The sequence below is a fragment of the Rhagoletis pomonella genome, unplaced genomic scaffold, assembly GCF_013731165.1.
Source record: "Rhagoletis pomonella isolate Grant_MI unplaced genomic scaffold, Rhpom_1.0 Rhpom_scaffold_00001, whole genome shotgun sequence".
NCBI classification, from domain to species: Eukaryota; Metazoa; Arthropoda; class Insecta; order Diptera; family Tephritidae; genus Rhagoletis; species Rhagoletis pomonella.
In genome coordinates this window covers 47,393,624-47,409,680 of record NW_023458555.1, presented here as the reverse complement: position 1 = coordinate 47,409,680, position 16,057 = coordinate 47,393,624, and the positions used below count along the sequence as shown (strand labels likewise).

General features: G+C 34.0%; 1 protein-coding gene across 1 annotated transcript in view; it reads right to left on the bottom strand.

Moving 5' to 3' along the window:
- The window catches only part of LOC118747404 (tachykinins), an 87,055-nt gene extending 72,910 nt beyond the window's left edge, over window positions 1–14,145 (bottom strand). Inside the window, exon 1 of the mRNA XM_036481485.1 lies at window positions 14,065–14,145. The gene's annotated coding sequence lies outside the window, so the exon portion shown is untranslated. The remainder of the gene's footprint in view (window positions 1–14,064) is intronic.
- Window positions 14,146–16,057: the final 1,912 nt, after the last annotated feature.

Sequence of the window (16,057 nt, the reverse complement as noted above, 5' to 3'; positions counted from 1 at the left end):
ATTCGCGAACACAGACTTCGATTGGGAAGACCTCCGCCTGAAATATGGTTGAGTACGAGTAGATGGCAGACTTTTCTGTAATCTTGGTCCAAGTACGCCATAATTTATATCGCTACCATTTTTTTCAATGTTTAATGCCGAATTTCCACTAGGCATTGAAATGACAAAAAATGTATGCCATTTAAAAAAATGCCATGTGGAAATTAATCTAATGACTATTTTTTTAATGTAATGACACGATAATTTTTTAATGCCCGACTTTGTCATTTTTGCCATTTAATGCCTAGTGGAAATCCAGCATAATTTTTGATGCAGAATGACAGGTAATACGAAACTACATCGATTTTTCGTGTCTCCTGAAGAATTTCAAAAAACGGACTTGGCACCTTTTCACCCTTAGGTGACGATATATGGATGTCCGTATTGCAGATTGGCAAAAATAAGGTATTCGTTTGTACTTATGCCGAATTTCCACTAGGCCTTGAAATGACAAAAAATGTATGCCATTTAAAAAAATGCCATGTGGAAATTAATCTAATGGCCATTTTTTAATGTAATGACACGATAATTTTTTAATGTCCGACTTTGTCATTTGTCATTTTTGCCATTTAATGCCTAGTGGAAATCCAGCATAAGGAATCAGGTATATTTACATGTTTGTGGCCGCCATTACACGAACTCACCGGTGAAATATTCGTGTAAAAAATGTTGCTAAAACGTTTGTTTCTATTTTTCGCAAATAACTATTACTCATTGTCCCGAAACCTACCAAAATCCAATCAAGCCTACCAACCTACCAAATGGAAAAAAACCTACCAGTTTTGGTAGGAAAAGCCCATGTTTGGCAACACTGGTAGGTATATCCACGTACATATATAATTCGTATTGTTCCCATATCAGTTGGCTCTAAATGCGTCCATGCCTTTATGCCTTGTAACTTGCCTACATTCAAACATGCATACATACATACATGTATGAATCTGCAACGTGCTTTATTGCTGCTGTTTCTCCTACAGTAAGTCTTGGCAATTTCAACATTTCTTGTCAGCTCATTTATGACTTTAAAATTAGTCCCTAAAATGACCGCCATTACTGCAACTCTCTATCTCTTAGGAGGTTAAAATCGTCGGCGCCTGGCCTTACTGAAAGACTTTTATTCCGTGCCAGGAGATTTATTTAGCATCTTGTATGTTGACTTTGTACATGAGTTGGTTGACTTTTAATGACTTACACATATGTAGTACATACATAGTTCATATAATCAGGTAAGAAATGATTTTACAAACACACGAATATATAGTTTTTTACATTCAAAGTGGTTTAGAAAAATTTGGTTAATATAAATTTGCTTACGTCAGCACTTACGCTAGCACGCACAATTTAGTAATAATAATTTGTTGTTATTTTACAAATCTTTAAAAATATGCCTCAAATATTAACTGTGGGTGAAAGTACTTTGTGAAATAATGTGTTGAAATAATGTCTAAATTTACTTCCGTCGACCAAATATTTATCGCTTATAGTAGTAATTTTTCGACATATATTCCAATTCACTTATTTCACGGTTCCGCGCAACCTAATCCATGGAAATCTTGACGAAACCCCACTTGCGATGGCTTTAGCTAAGCGTGCTTAAAGTTGCAAGCCCGATGTGACTTGGGTTCAATTTCTGAACCGTTCAACACCAAAAAAAAGTGGATTTCTTAAAGCGGTCTCTCCTCTACCCGCAATGGCAAACCTCCAATTGCATTTCTGCTATGAAAAACCTTCTCATAAAATTCATTTGCACTTCAGTGGGTAGATTGCTCTATTTGTGTGGCGCAAGATCGAAATACACGCCACGAATAAGGGGAGAAGTCAGCCAAGCACTTAGAAGAAAAATGAGCTTCCAAATTCAACTGTGACGCGTGTGACAAGTTGAGCATAAATACATGAATACACATTATTAGGCAACTAAACTAGCTTTATTTCTCGAAAAATCGGATTTTACGAACACATACAAAATTCTGCCACCTAAAGACGGGATAATGCTTGATCGGACTCTTCATCTCCATTGTATGCCTGAGTTATTGTAAAGTACCTTATTTTCAAATTGTATGAAGCTGTAACCTGTTAAACCGAGTCCGTTGCCCTGAAAAGCGGAGTAATGGTTTATTTTTATCCGTGACAGCATAGCTTAAGTTTTCCTATCGCTCGAGCAACATATCTTTATGATTAGCTTTATCATCGCTGATCACAAACAGATATATGACATATTTCAGATTAGCAGATAAGTAACCGCAGAAGTCCCTGGTCGAATTTATTGCAGTTTGTCAAACTTTAAATTGTGACGGGTGTGACATGTGACGGGCGTGACCAACATAATCGATTATTTTTTTCGAAAATAAAAGCATATAAATAGTTAAAAGACATTCGCACATATTCCCTTGTGTCATAGCGATACTTTCGTCAGCTTTTTTACACTGTCCAAGATTTGTTTTTGACCTTCAGTCTTGAAAGTTAGATTTATAAAATGGTATAGAATACTCGAAAATCAATATTTTTCGATCGATTCGATTGTTTATTATACCATTTTTAATACTATCGATTTTTTATGGGTGCCACCTTTGCAAGTCATGAGGGTTTTAGTGGTCATATAAAAAATTGTTATTAATAGAAATGGTCGAATAGGAACAAAGTTTTCCGATGGAAAAATTCGATTTTCCAGAATTCTATACCGTTTCTAGAAACATTGTTTTTCCCATATAAAATACATACATAGAGAACCTTGAGCATTTTGAGCGAACTCTAAACATTTTTGGTTTCTAAATAAAAAATAAAAACACAGGAGTATAGTTTTTTTTCGATGTATAACAGTTCTAGGGGGTGAGAGCTAAAAAATCCGACTTTACTTACCCTAATATATGTACGTGCATGTCAACAATACGTGCATATACATATGTACATACCTAAAAATATTAACTGTTTTAATAAAGGTAAAAAGGTCTTCTTTTTTTAAATATATGTACCAATTGCTATTTAACAAGCTGTTATTTAATATATTGCGGTTAGATCAAATTAAATAATTTGCCAATAACTGGCCATTATTTTTTATATCTTCTCTCAAAATTTTCACATTACTACACATTTATGTATGAATTTTTAATAAAAAAAAAATAACTTTTTTATCTCATTAAACAATTACCGCATAATGCAACTATGAAATAAATAAATATATTTGATGATGTTTACAAATAAAAAATAACCACCAATGCAAACGGCGCGGAAATAATATTAACACATACGTACATACTATATGTACATATGTATGTATGTCGTTTGAAGAAATTACTTATTGTTAAAAAAATAATAATTGAAAAATATATAGATTCCCGTTATCCCATTTCAATAACCCACTGGGAAAATAGGTAGGCACCTTACTTATTTCTTTCAGTTTTTAGTACCAAAGTTGTCATCATGATCAATATCATCTACTAGTAAAGCACAAAATGAACACCTCCGACGACGCATTACGTTGTCAGTTGCAAAATAACGTGCCACCGAACTACTCCGAGGGACTGCTCTACATTGTACGAAACTTACTTTGTAAAACGGTTCAGAAGCATGTATGTCTGATACCAAATGTACATTCTAAATTCCTATTTACATAAGGCGGCCAGTTCTTTGTTAAAATAATGGAGATTCGTCCGTGAAGTGGTAAGGACCGCCGCACATTGGTCGGATAAGGCATGTTTTACGCGAAAAAGGCCTATTTTTAAACTGTGATAAATTAGCTGGAGTAAAGCCATTCAGAAATGTCCAGCGATTCAAATCTGTAGCTCGTTTCTGTAACTCTTCTCTACCGATTATTTCTCTACTGGTAGAGAATATATGTCATTCTCTACTACTCATTAGCAGTAGAGAACAGGGCGGCGAATTCATATCTCAATTCGCCTTGGTAGAGAATTGTTACAGAAACGAGCTACTGGTTAGTATTTTTAAAAATATGTGCTGAGCAAGCCGTTGAATCCATTTAATTCAACGAATTCGATCGTGGCTTGTTCTAACAGTGATGAGTTTATGGCTTTCTTTCCGCTGCAGTTCACTTGATCATGTGGTTGTTGGTTTTTGTTAATATTTCTATTATTAGAATGCTTAACTTTTAGGTGTGCTCGTCTTTAACTTATTTGTTTTTGTTATTTTATGGCCTTATAACAATTATATTCAACAATTTTTATTGAGCTTGAGGCCGTTTTTTAATGAAAACTTATTGTGGAAAAGCAACAATAATTTGCAAAAATGGTAGAAGTGATAGTAGAACTAAGCGTGGTAGTTTTTGCAAATTATATATATAAAAATTTAACATAGCGGGTTTTGCAACAGTAACTTTTACATAGCTATGTTATTTTAGCCTTTCGCGCTCTCTCTTCCATGAAGATTGGTCTGCTTCTTTTTTTCGATGCCTTCCACTAGGCACCGAAACTACAACGTTTTCTTGCAGTTTTCTAAGTTCATCAGAAGATGGAGACTTTTGAAAGTGTATAAATACATAAGGGGTATTCTCTGCTACGTGTTCCGCCCAGAAATTTCAACTAAGCCCCAAGGTTTTATATATTTTTTTCAAACCTGAATAACGTGATTTAAAAATGAGAAAACTTTAGTTTTGGAAATCACCAATTTAGCATATAATAAAAAAAAATCGTTAAAAAATGTTTGGGCTGAACATATAGCAGGCGGCGCCAACTATCCCCCATTTATAAATATAATTATTGTTATTAATTCATAATTTGACCATAAATTCATTTAAATATGTTCGATCAAATACAATAAATCAGTAATTTTGCTTAACAAATATGTTGCGTTACTCAACTAAAAATGACAGTTGCTTTGACAGCTTTCAACTGAAAACGTTTGAAGGTAATATAGAACTCGAGATCAGTGAGCCTTAAAACGTAGTACGTTTACTTCTTGGGAAATTCTCCTTATTTTTAGAGAAATTGACAGCCCATTCGACGGCTGTCAAACCTCAAGGATTTAATTTGAAGTAAAATTCGTGATCAGCATGTTTAAGAATCTTATCAGTAACGTTTTTAAAAAGATTTTCTGATTTTTATAAAAATTAATCTGTATGTATGTATGTTGCATTAAAATTATTAATCGATTTTATTTAATAAATTCAACAAACCCCTTAAGATGTAATATCTCTCATCGTCTTATTTTCATATTTGTTTTTGTTCTCTTTTAACTTCAGATTTATATATCGAATTCACAAAAAGGAAGCGCTGGAAAATTAAAAACTTTTGTACCGTCTTCCTTGCAGTGGCATTTTGTATTTTTGCAGCTTCCAAATGCGCTGCGTCCTTGCGTGCAAAGTAAAACTGCAGAGCATACATAAATAAAACTGGTCAAGATACCACGCATCTATTCTTCTGTGCATGAGAATATGCAGCCTGCAGCAAATCAAACTGGTTCAGAACTTGCGCTGAGCTAGCCTGAAAGGGAACGGTACTGGTTATTCATCTATCCCAAATAAATGCTTTTAACTGTCTTTTTTTAACATGGCGATGTCCTACGAAGTGACAATTGTCGCCCTCTGCCGAACTTTTGAACTTCTTCTGAGCTGACTCTGGCTTAGATGGTTTTGAGACATGTATTGTATACAGTCTTTTCTTTAAATAAGCACGCACACAATTTTATAAATAAAAAAAGGCGTGAGTACTAGGTACTCATGAAATTTGATGTGTAAACATATGCAAACGGCAAAGCATAAAAGTACGTTTACATATAACTATAATCTCAATGAAAGCTCGTTAGCTGTCAAATTGGTTGTGCTTATTATTCTCACAACTCGAGGAAAAGTTAAGCTTCTTCTCTATGCCACCGTGGTCACTTTTTTCTGCTACGCATATTATGGCATTTAAATATATTTTAACATATTATTTTATTAAAAATATTAATCTGAGATTATTTAATAATTATAATTTTATATGGCTCATCTCTTTCTCTAATTACAGATTACGGAGTTAAGCGCGAAAATGATAATATAAGCTCTATATGTTAACCTGTTAGGCGAATCAGTTACATACGTACATAGAAATCATTTTATTCATTTTGCCGATTTAATTTTTTTTTATTCATTTTCATTATTAATTCTTTTAAATATCGGTATGATTGATCAAATATGATTCTTGTATATACTTGTGAATCAAAGGCGTTGAAATATTTTGAAACACCGCATCAATTATTGTTTGAGCATTTCTAATTGTATATACTAATTCCTAAACTTAGTTTTTGATGTGTATACATCTTTGGTTTCGGTAGGGGTAAAATTTGCGAAGCTGTAACGCATAGCCCAGCGTAAAATTACGAAGGGCTTTGCAGCAACTGGGACCGTTGATAACTGCAAGTTCGTGTAAAAACCTGTAAGTTCATTGAGTACTGGATCAGAGCTAATACAAAATTACACAAAGAGAAGGCGAGAGTAAGAGGAAATGCCGAACAAATGAATTTAGCTCTCCATTTTGCCAACAAAATATGGTATGTTATATGTATTCATGACTTTAACGTAAACCCAGCGACATATGAAGCAGAACCACAGATTATATTCCTAAAAGAAAAAAGGTGTGCGTACTATAGGTACTCATGAAATTTGATTTGTTCGGCATTTCCTTTTACTCTCGTCTTTTCTTTGTGCAATCTTGTATTAGCACCGATCCAGTACTCAATGAACTTACAGGTTTTTACACGAACTTGCAGGAAGTTACAGGAAAAACGATCCCATACGCCGAAATAAATGAGAGCGATTTTTTGAGAGTTGTTAAGAGAATGAAGTGACAAGATTTTACCCGATGCTCTTTTGTTCCCGTACTTTTTGCTGTTACTCACTTTTTACGCTCACTTCAGAAAGTGATTTTGCTGTTTAACATTTTTACAGGATTTTACACGAAAAGTATCTATTGGATCAGGGCTATTGTATCATCCATACATATGTATATTATACATATATTCACGTATGTCCACCAGTTATCAACTGTGCCAGTTAAAAGGATTTCAGAATTTTTTTTAAAGCAAATTTTTTTTTGAGGCAAATTGTGCTTTAAAACCGTTATTCTTAAAAATATATTATACTATTTCGTCAGTGCTCATTTACACACGGCGATTTTTGTTGCCGCAACTCGACGTTTGTAGGAGAGAGCGTGACGAGGAAAGGAGAGGGGCACCGAGTTGCTCGTGCTCGGGCAACACGCTTTGTGCTCTCGTTCGTCTGTGTAAATTGAACCGCTGTTCACAGCTGACAACAACAATTGCATGCACACAAATCGCCGTGTGTAAATGAAACGAGCAACACCAAAAGGGAATGTGAAAAATTGCGGCGACAAAAGTTTTCGTGTATAAACGCAGTCTCACTAGCACGAGTGCGCGCTAGTGTTTCGACGGCGAAAAAAGACGCATAAAGAAAATTTACGAAAAAAGGCGCTTAAGAAAAACTTCGGCGAAGAAAGCCGCGTAACCTAGTTGTCGGCAAAGTAAGACGCGTATTCATATATTTATACTTGGCCAAGTACTGTCACTTCAGCATTATTCCCCAAAAACTATTTACGGAATGTGTATACTATTACACTCGTAAACATAGTTGACCGCGAAAATAAGTTTACGCGTCCTTCTTCGCCGTCAAATATTTTAACGCTTCTTTCTTCGCCGTCAACTATGTTAAGAGTCTTTCTTCGCTGAAGTTTTTTTATGCGCCGTTTTTCGCAGTCAACTTTTGAGCTCCCGCCTTTATTCATGTGTAGTGACGATTTGTTACGTATAACGGGTATTTCCGTGTTTTATTTGATTATAAATTTCAGACACCAGAACGAAAATAAGAAATAAAATTAAATATTGTGTTTTCTGACCAAATTTGGTCGCTTCTTTTTCATTTGTTAGGTTGGTAGGCAAAGTAAGATTTTGGTCGGATAGTTGAATTAAGTTTTTAAATTCTTAATTATAAAAATTATATTTCAAACATCATTTTGCATATAAATATTTGCCAATTGTACCTTTTAAACATTTGCAAATCCTGACTTTAAAAATAAGAAACCTAATTGGTTTGGCCACAGATGCAGCCAATGTTATGGCTGGAGACTTGAACGGGCTGAAAACACTATATAGAGTGCACATACCCCTCACTTCACCTTTACTCAAGCCACGCTTGTAAAAAATTGCCGAAAAGCATTGTTGGAACGAAAGCTGAGATGCTTATAAAAAGTAATGTCAATTGTTCTGAAATTCTTGAAGTTAAAACCAATATATTAAAGTTTTACATAGAGTTTTTGGACCAAATATATTTAAAATTTGATTTCAAGTGTGAAGATATAAAACTTTACCAAATAATAACACCAGCTAAGGTACTTTTACCAATTTTACCTCTTACATATAAAATAAATAAAAATTTACAACCAAAATTTTGAGGTTATGTTGAAGTTGACAGAAGTTACCATTTTTTACTAGAAAGCGATCCCGTACTTTTCAATGTTACTCTTTCGCTCTGAGCGAATTTCTATTTTTTGACAGTTTTACTAGTTTTAGTCCGAGGAATACGGGATTGCACCTATTATGAGTCAGGCCGTCAATATGACGATCGAGAGTCTATTCAAAATTAGGCAAACCGAAGATGTATGGTTTTGTATTTAATTAGAAAAGTCATCCCACGAATTTATTACGGATGGTCGAGTTATTTTTTTATTTATTTATTTTAAATAAGGTGTGTGACAAAACTACATATAAGGTCACCTCAAAATTAGAAAAACATAAGGAATAGGAATATTTTGCGTATGGTGACTTTAGTATACAAATTCTACATCCAAATGTGAGAAAACTCCATTTTGGGCAGTGGAAATATGCCGTTGGATTTGCCAACAATTATTTTTATGTTAAACATTATTTCTGTGTTATGATAAAAGTTATTTTAAATTTTTGTAATATTTAGAACATTCAATTATTTTATAAATTCTGTTTCGAATGGAGCTATTAGGATTTTGGGGGCGTCGTGGCGAATTTATCAGCAAGTGTTACAAAATGCCACTTTTGGTTATTCAATTGTTCCGTACTGCTTATTTTCAGCACACACACCGCAATAAGCTTCCATTAAGTTTTGATCGCTAACCTCGCCATCTTGTCTATCCAGATTTAGTTAAGCCAATGTGTTTTTCCAAGCGGAACATCGGTGAAGGTTCGTTGATGGTGTGGGGCGCTTTCAGCTCCGGCTATACCCTAAAACTACACTTTTCCTCAAATATACTCCAATTTCAATCAACTCGGATGAACAGATTGGAGTGCCACGGTTTTCTCTCTGCATGCTAACAATAGTGAGAAAACATTAAAATTTCAACAGGATTAACGACTATTCATGACAGTATATTAAAAAGAGAGTGGTTTGAGGACAAAAAAAAAATCGTGTTGCTTGTTTTGCCAGCACATTTTACCTATTAAAACTTAATGAAGAGCTTATGAGCTGACAAGTAATTTTTAAGCAAACAACAAAACCGACTTCAATTCTCATACAAATCCATTTTTTATCTCTTACTTGCATATAGAATATAATATAGAATAATAAGGTTATACTACGCAAAGCATTCGCATTTCCTTGTAGCTGAAACACAACACCGGTGAACAGCGAACTCAACACAGCGAAATTCGCATCGAAATTAGAACACCATATGAAATCGAACACAGCCAAAACGAAATGCGAAGTTCGCTCGGCGGCATTTCTAACCATTTTTTTAGCCGAAGGTTTTGGACAGCTTTAATAATGATACTTGTCCATCAGCTAATAAAATGAAGCAATCAACACATTTTGTTTTAAATAATTTTGGACGAAAATCTGTGCCAACTAGTGATGGCAAAAAAATTTAATAATCGATTAATTGGTTAAATGATTAATCGAAAGCATTCGAATACTAATTGCAATTGATCGGTCGTTTCGATTAAAATCGAAAATAAATGAAACCCATTTAATTATTTATAAGAATTGAGGGTTTTATTAAAGAATACATTGCGCCAATGCCAATTTTAGGATCCAAATTTGACTAATATGTTTACGTGGTTACGTGTTTAAGTGTTTGTACCGAATGTATGTACTAGGGCTGATGATACCCGGGTGACCGGGGAATTCGATTACCCGGGTATTACCCGATTTTCCCGGGTACCCGAGTACCCGAGTAATATATATATGTTGATCCGGTTAAACGAAAAACTCCCGGGTAACGCGACATAAAGCTTCTTGTATAATCTTTTTTTAATTATTTGAGCATCGGTTCTCTTTATAGCTACACTTTGACCAATTCTGGTGGAAATTCCTTTTGAAGGACTTGAATAAGTAGAAAAAATTAGCAATGCATCCAGTTTTACAACAGATCATTGACAATAACATTTGATAGTTATGTAATTCTTACACAATTAAAAGTCAGACCTACTTTCTTACAGTCTTACTCTTTGACTTGAAATGGCAAAAGACAATTTTGCCACAGAAGTTTTAAGCAAAGGATCCAATGTACATATATATATTCCTATTAAAAAAGGATTTCCCGACAAGAGAACAAAATTACTGGTTTTAAAGAACGGAAAACAAAAAAAAAAATATTATTAAAAGGACTATGTTCTCTTCGACGTATGCCAAAGATCAAGTAGGAGTGGGAACTTGTATGCCTCGGTTTATAGCTTAAGAAATAACACACTTTTATCAAAGTTGATAAATCTGACTTTTGACAAGCTTTGTTACACAACCCGACCCAACGTCTCATCTCCACAGGCAAACAAATATTGCCCAAAATTTGTCATTTTGTTTGCCAGATATACGTTCTAAAAGTGCACTTGCATAATATTCACTTTCGCAAAAGCTCCGCATAGAAATTGGCAGTTTTATACAAAATAAAAGCAGAAAAAGCCAGAAGAATTTTATTGAACTAAAACTGATTGAGATGTGTTTTTGGAGTTAAGTTTACATGGGAAGTATGTGTTAAAATAAACCGATTACTCACAACTTTTGGATGTTTAGTTATAATAATATTACTAACATATGGGCAAAATTTTCGAGATTAGGTTTGGATGGATTGTCTGTTTACATAACGTTTTTAAAAATACATGGATACATTTTCGGACTCATATATTCATCGGAGTGCATTCTTAAGACGTTTTTGAGGTTAGGCTTATGTGGTAGGTATGCTCCAAAATAAATCAATCACACTAATTTTTCGCTTTTTTCTTGATTTAAGTACATGAATGTTACATACGAAAAATTGAGTTTCTACATCGATTCCTTTTATTTTTTTCCAAAAATGTGATGTAGTGGCAGAATGGCCCCATTTTAATTTCTATTTCTATTTTTTTATAATTTCTTAAATTTTTTGTTGAATTTTTCCTGGTTTTTTTATTACTTATATTTATTTTTTAATGTTTTTTATTTTATTTCCCTTACATAAACTGCCTTTGCTTCTTCTAATCAACATTCGTTATATCGTCGCTGATACTGCAAAATGTTCATCAACCAAAGGAAATAATTGACAATAAACAATTTGCAGTATCGCCGACGGAATGTCGGTTCGTTAGATTTGCTACGAAGAGATTTATACCACTGTTCACTTAAGCCTCGATGAATACAAAGAGTCTTCAATTAGATTTATATTATAACACCCCTAGTACTTTAAGAGTTCCCGGTGGACTGATTCTTCTGCTTGTTCTGACAATAAGCCTTCAGATGGGTTACTATGGCATGCATTTTTAATGTTGACGTTAACGTTGACGTCGCAATTTTCTGATCATATATTATGATCAAAGAAAAGTTCAATATTTCCCCCTAAGCCTCTTTTATTTGAGGCACAGTGCACAATCTCCTCACACTGGTCACCTCACTTTTTTTGCTAACACTTCCACCTTCTGTTTATAAGCTTCTTTTAGGTGTTAGTTCTTCTTCATCGGAATCATTATCATTGGTATTACTCGATTTCGATAAATAGTTTTAGAGAAATATTGATATGCATATTTCGAAAAAGCCTATAACTTTAATAAGAAATCTCCCAGTAATATTACTCTCTCTTATCAAGATTTCCAAGATTTCTCCAGCAACTGCCCATACAACTGGTCATTCTTCCTTTACAGCTGCATGTGCGCCTTTATCATCATAAAATTCATAAATATAGGCCCTCTTTATACCAACTTTTCAATGTTTCTGACTTCTCAGAAATATGTTTTCTATAATGGGCAGGAACTAGTGATGGCACGATTAATCTACAACCCGGTTATACTTAAAAATTCGGAAAGTATTAATTTTGAGATATATCGAGAAAAATCAGCTACGATTTCACGCAAATTGGTTTTAGAGACTGTGAACAGTTATCTAAAATGCTATGTAAACGGTTTCCTGGTCCATTTTAGTCGAACGTGTCCTTGTTTCGGGACCACTGTGAGCTTAAAAGTTCGAACGCCAAATATTTGTTTAGATAGCAGTGTAGGGAAAATATTAAGTTTTGAAATGACACAAAAAAAGAAAAACGTAAAATTTTGGCTCAAAGATCAGCAGCCAAGTTCTGACAATCGCTAAGCTAAATTTCCCCAAATTTCCATTTTTTTGTGATTTTTTCTCATTTCTATAAAAGCCTGTTCTTTTACAAAAAAATCAATCAATTGAAAATGAGCAATAATTTTTTGTTGTATGAAATATGAACCGGAAATAATGTTACTCATACGCCATGCACCACGATTTTGTACAATGTACACTTAAAATGGAAATATCTTGAGAAACTTAAATGATCTAGAAAAACCGTGTACGGATACGTAATCTACGACCCAAAATTACGTGTCTTCGCGTTTTTGGTGTCATTTTAGTGTACCTAAAGTGAATATTATTTATTATAAGATCCAAGTTGAAGAAACTTCCTGGCCACGCAATTTTAGGACTGTTGAAGTGACCAAAAACACAGAAATAATTGTTTATTTTAAACAAACTTACGAATGCATACTGTTATCAGTAGAGGTATTGTAAAATCCTTCCAAAGAAGATTTCTATTTGCAGTGCTTATGACGACAAGATTGGAATTTTAGAAAAACTTTTTGGTTTTGACGAAATCAACAATTCCTTGTTCATTAACTTTTTCTAAATAACATTCAAAATTATAACGAGCTTTTTTCTATACAAGTAATGTTTAAACAAAAAGCCAACCGACTGCAATGCTCATTTAAAAATTTAGGTGTACAGTTAGTTAGTTGGTTTGTTAAAAAGCTCTTTAAAATGCGGGCTAAACTTCAAAATTGCCTCCCACCGGCAGTTCTTTTTTTTAATGTTTTTACGCGACTTCAAAAAAAGTAGGATGCTATTTTACACACATACACTGAGGGTCATAGAATAGATTCAGCTTACTTTGAAGAGTTTTGGCTATATTTCCATGGTTTATTTTATGTTTAATATTTTTTTATAAAAGCCTGGCTAGCTAGAAACACCATATAAATCCGCTTTTCAAACTTTATACAAAAATTATAAAAATTCGAGAAATTTTCACCAAATTTTTAACCTTTTTATTCAGAATTTTTAGAAAAATTTCTGGTATGCAGTTTTGTAGCCCATTCAATTTTAGGTTAATAAAGTGCAAGTTTGAATTTACAAAACTGCATACAAGAAATTTTTCTAAAAATTCTGAACAAAAAGGTTAAAAATTGGGTGAAAATTTGTCGAATTTTTATAATTTTTGTATAAAGTTTCAAAAGGGGATTTATATGGTGTTTGTTGTATAGCTAGCCTGGCTTTTATAAAAAAATATTAAACATAAAATAAACCATGGAAATGTAGCCAAAACTCTTCAAAGTAAGGCGAGTCTATTCTAATGACCGCCAGTGTATGTGTGTAAAAAAGCATTCTACTTTTTTGAAGTCGCTTAAAAACATTCTAAAAGAACAATTGCCGGCGGGAGGTAATTTTGGCCCGCATTTTAAAGAGTTTTTTTCAAACCAACTTTTTTCGAGAATCAGCCTGTTGGAAATACACATGCATTTATGTACATTAGTTATTTTAAATCGAAAAAAAATTAGAAACTGTATGAAATCACTACCAACCTGTTAATAAGCAGAAACAATGGTCGTCAGCTTTATTGATATTCACAAATAAATTTTGTTTACACTGCACTTCCGAAGCTAGTTCAGTTCTTATTTAAAGCACAATGCATAGCTTAACAAAACTTCAGCCGAAATAAGGCAAAATTGTTAATTTAAGTATTTAACGGTAATTACAACTGACAAACAAAAAATTATTTCAAAAAAACTCAACGCAAAATTTAAATCAACTAACTGTCTGACTATCTGGCACAAGAGATTCAAACACTGAAATTTTTTAAATTTTTGCGCACTGGTTTTGGTGGCGTTAATGTGAACACGCCGAGAAGTATGCAACAACTGATTGCCAGATCAAACGGAACAGGATGTTAAATATCTGCCGCAAATGGGCAATGACGACGACGACGACGACGTTGACGCCGCGCGCTGACAGAAGTAGCGTGTTGCCGTACGTGTGCAGAATTCTGCACGTTCGATGCGTTGAATGTTGATTGTTATCTTGGCAAGCGATGCAATGCTACGATAGCCGAGCTCCAACTGCGTTAAGTTTTGGGATTCGTAGGTGCTCGTTTAAGTGCGCGCGTTTGCTACCGTTAGCCGGTCTCGTTGGCGCACACAAACGCGAATGGATACAAATGAATCGGACAATCGTTGGCTTCGTAGATGTCTACATACATACATAAGTACATACTTATGTATGTATGGCGATTTGGTAACGGCCCCTCAAGCAAGGCAGCGAGACGTATGGGCGAGTGACACTGGAGGTACTACACTGCTGTATGCATACATATCTATGCGCATAGGTACCTACTATTAAAACTTACAATGAACATTCGTACAAATGCAAGTAGCTTCATATATACATACATATGTATGTATGTAAATAAAGCATAGATAAAACAAAATCATACTTAAAACATGCCGTGGCATTGTGACTGCAACCAACCTGTAAGGGGTGTACTGCAGTAAAAGCTTATATGTGAGTGACTTGCTCGCCATGCTGTTGGCATTGTTAGATAGCATCAACAATTGGCATTATGAAGCATAGAACGTTGCATTTAACAACCAACTAACGCCTACAACCATGCAACAATGTTGGAGATTCCGTTTAGTGGATTTGAATGCGCAGATGTGTTTTTGTGTGAATGCGAAATGGGTGGAATTCAAAAAAAAAAAAAAAAATAGATGTATGCTAATAAAAAGTAAAAGTTGTACAAGTTGTTGATGGAGTATGGCTTTGCAGCTGAAATACCGGCCACATTCATGGAAGTTCGCTTGTTTGCTGGGTTTTAGGTTGGAATTTTTATGTCGTTTACGAGTTTATGAATGAAATTGTACGAGCATGCGTAGTTGTTAGTCAACAAAAATCAAAAAAAGTAAACAACTATCATACATACTGTTAGATGAGGCAGAAAAGTAGATATGAGACACATGAAACTATTTTAGTTTGATTTATAGTGGACCGATTTTCCGGCAAAGGTTATAATTTTATAGTTTGCTCTTGTTATGTTTTTTTTTTTATTGCAATTTTTCATATGGAAACAAGTACAAAGATGTATGTTTATCATTGTACTGAAATAACATATAGCTAAATATTTAGCTACTATTTTTAGTTTACCGCCGGCTTTTGGTGTTCTTGCATCATCCTTTTTTCATAGATTCAATTTTTTCTTTGTCTCAGTTACGGGGAGACGCAGAACATAAAACTTATTTTGAACCACTACAGTGTAAAAACTCTAGACTCGGATCACTAGGCGCTGATTTTTGTTAGTGCTACTGGAGTGCATGGGGTCTTAACACATCACAAACAGCCTGTCCACAAAATCTATTATATTTTAAGACTTCCGATAAATATTACGGAAAAATATTAAAACTTATATTAGCTCGACCGATTTAAAAATGCCTCCTAATATCGAGTTTTTAAAAATAAATTTAAGTCTTACAAAAATATTTTTATAATAGTACGTTTGAACGCGCAGTTGCGTAAAATATCAAT